This window comes from Tenrec ecaudatus, chromosome 12, assembly GCF_050624435.1.
Source record: "Tenrec ecaudatus isolate mTenEca1 chromosome 12, mTenEca1.hap1, whole genome shotgun sequence".
NCBI lineage: Eukaryota > Metazoa > Chordata > Mammalia > Afrosoricida > Tenrecidae > Tenrec > Tenrec ecaudatus.
Window position 1 is genome coordinate 96,284,072 of NC_134541.1, and position 3,365 is coordinate 96,287,436.

Here is a 3,365-nt window from a genome sequence, read left to right on the forward strand (position 1 = left end):
TAAGGCATCATGCAAAAAAAAAAAGAATATGTGTGCGTGTGTGTGTATATATATATATACCATAATGAATGAAGGGGGAAGTGCAGAGTGGAGACCCAAGGCCCAAGCGTCGGCCACTGGAGATCCCCTCAGAGAGGGGTTTAGGAGAGGAGATGGGTCAGTCAGGGTGCGAGGTAGTGCCGATGAAGAGCAAAGCTTTCCCCCAGATTCTGGATGCTTCCTCCCCCCAACTACCATGATCCGAATTCTACCTTAGAGGGCTGGATAGGGCAGAGGTTGTACATTGGTAATATGAGGGCTGGAGGCACAGGGAATCCAGGGTGGATGATATCTTCTGGACCAAGGGTGTGAGGGATGATGCTGGGAGAGTATAGGGTGAGTGGGTTGGAAGGGGGAACTGATTACAAGGATCCACATGTGACCTCCTCCCTGGGAGAGTGACGGCAGAAAATGTGGGAAGGGAGACTTGGGATAGAGCAAGATATGACAAAATAACGATGTATAAATTACAAAGGGCACATGAGGGAGGGGGGAAAGGGGAGGGAGGAGGGAAAAAAAGGACCTGATGCAAAGGGCCTAAGTGGAGAGCAAATGCTTTGAGAATGATTGGGGCGGGGAATGTATGCATGTGCTTTATACAATTGATGTATGTATATGTATGGATTGTGATAAGAGTTGTATGAGTCCCTAATAAAATGTAAAAAAAGAAAAGGAAAAAAAAGAAAGAAAAGAAAATGATTAGGGCAAAGAATGTACAGATGTGCTTTACACAATTGATGTATGTATATGTATGGACTGTGGTAAGAGTTGTATGAGCCCCTAATAAAACGTTTAAAAGAAAAAAGAGAAATCCATATTTGTCAAACTGGCTGCAGCGCCAGGCCAGGCGCAGGGGCGGCGGAGGCAGTGGCGAGGGCGGCGTGAGAGCGAGGCTCTGGCCCTGCGCAGGCCCAGGCCAGCGGCCGCTAGGAGGGCGAGGCATGCTGACCTGCAGGCCGCAAGCGGCGGCAGCGGCGGCAAGGGGCGCAGGGGTTCCTGGGAGGCGCAGCGTCAGGCCCCGGCGCGCGCCCGCCGCCCCTTCCCCGCGCCGCGGCCGCCCGGGCAACTTGTGGCCAAAGTTTGGCCCCAGCCTCAGGAGTGCGCGGGGCGGCCCGCGAAGTTGGCTGTGGCCCCCGCCGCGGCTCGGGCCGGCCCATGGCCCGCGCGCCCCCGCCGGAGCCCCTGGGCGGCCGGGCTCCTGCCCCCGGGGCCCCCGGGCCTCAACGCCAGTGCGCCTCCCCCGGCCCCGGGCCCGCGCACGCGTGGGAAAGTTGGCCTGGAACCGGCCCGACCAGTTCCGCTGGCGCGCACACCGGCCGCAGAAGTTGGTGCTGCAAAACTTTTTTGGGGGGTTCCGCGGGAGCCCCCGTGCGTCGGGACCGGATGCGCACCGGCTAGCGACCCCTGGGCCGAGAGAGGTACCCCCAGAGCGACGCGCAGCGGGGGCGCCCCGGACCCGCGGCCCGGGGGCTATGGCCTTGGTGGCCGGAGGCTGGGGCGGCCCCGGCGGCGGTGGAGACGCGAATGGCGTGGACAAGGTGGGTGGCTACCCGCGCGCCACCGAGGACTCGGCCTCGCCCCCGGGCGCCGCCAGCGACGCCGAGCAGGGCGACGAGGAGCGGCAGGGGCTGCAGGTGGACTGTGTGGTGTGCAGGGACAAGGCGAGCGCAAGCACTAGGGCGTCCTCACCTGCCAGGGCTGCAAGAGCTTCTTCAAGCGGAGCATACTCCTCAACCTCAGCTACACCTGCAGGTCCAACCGTGACTGCCACATTGACCAGCACCACCGGAACCAGTGTCAGTACTGTTGCCTCAAGAAGTGTTCCGGTCGGCATGCGCAAAGAGGCCGTGCAGCGGGGCCGCAGCCCCCACTCGCCGCCAGGTCCTGGCGCCGCGTCTCCGGCAGCCCCCCCCCGGGCTTGGCGCTGCCGGAGGCGGTGGGCGGAGACCTCTTCCCTGGCCAGCCAGTGTGGGAGCTGATCGCACAGCTGCTGCGCGCCAAGCCCTACCTGGCGGTGGCCGGCCACTTTGGCACGGGCGCGGCCAGCGCCTTCGGCCCGGGCGGCGCGGGCGCGGTGCTGGGCATCGATAACGTGTGTGGAGCTGGCGGCGCGGCTGCTCTTCAGCACCGTGGAGTGGGCGCGCCACGCGCCCTTCTTCCCCGAGCTGCCCGTGGCCGACCAGGTGGCCCTGCTGCGGCTCAGCTGGAGCGAGCTGTTCCTGCTGAACGCGGCTGAGGCCGCCCTGACCCTGCACACTGCGCCTCTGCTGGCCGCAGCCGGGCTGCACACCGCTCCCATGGCCGCCGAGCGGGCGGTGGCCTTCATGGACCAGGTGCGCGCCTTCCAGGAGCAAGTGGACAAGCTGGGCCGCCTGCAGGTGGACTCGGCGGAGTATGGCTGCCTCAAGGCCATCGCGCTCTTTACTCTTGATGCCTGTGGCCTCTCAGACCCAGCACACGTGGAGAGGCTGCAGGAGAAGGCGCAGGTGGCCCTGACTGAGTACATGCTGACCCAGTACCCAGCCCAGCCCCAGTGCTTCGGCCGCCTGCTGCTGAGTCTGCCTGCCCTGCGCACCGTCCCAGCCTCACTCATCTCTCAGCTGTTCTTCATGCGCCTGGTGGGCAAGACACCCGTTGAGACGCTGATCCGAGACATGCTGCTCTCGGGGAGTACTTTCAACTGGCCTTAGGGCTCCGGCCAGTGACCGACCTCCAGCGACACAGATGCTCGGGGTCCCCAGGCCAAGGATAGGGACAGCCTCCCCAAGTGGCTAACCAGAACCATGACTAGGGCGAAAGATCATTATGTAATATGCAGTAGCCCTTAGTGACCCTGGTTACAATTTGACTCGGAGGCTACTGGACTTCAGAGCCTTACAAGCCTGGAAGGTTTATTTCAGGCACAGCAAGCACATGCCTCGGCGGTGCTGACTTGCGTTCTGCACCTGGATAGGCACCTGAAGTCATTTGGAGAGGATGTCTATGTAAGTTGGTTTTACATAAATTTCTGTGCTGGATTCCTTGTGCTTGTGGATTTTCTTGTCCTTCTTGGTTTGCTGTTATTTTACTACTGAGTTGGCTTTTGTGGTTTTCTTCATTTTGATGAGGTTTCTTTCCTATTTCTTACGACATTCCCTTGATAGTTATTTTCTTATCTAGTGTAAGATGGTCATGTTTCTCTTGTGTACTGCTTGCCTTCCTCTCCATACAGTTTCTTTGCATGTACTTTTCTCCCCCTATTTGCTTCGTGTTTGTCTCCATTGCAGATTGATATTTGTAGCTCTCTCTTTTCAGTCTTGTGTCATATTTGCAGAACTGCTTCACCT

The 3,365-nt window shown here is 60.0% G+C and overlaps 1 pseudogene; it reads left to right on the top strand.

Moving 5' to 3' along the window:
* The first annotated feature begins 980 nt into the window (after positions 1–980).
* LOC142422757 (nuclear receptor subfamily 2 group F member 6 pseudogene) lies at positions 981–2,729 on the top strand (annotated as a pseudogene).
* The last annotated feature ends 636 nt before the right edge of the window (positions 2,730–3,365 follow it).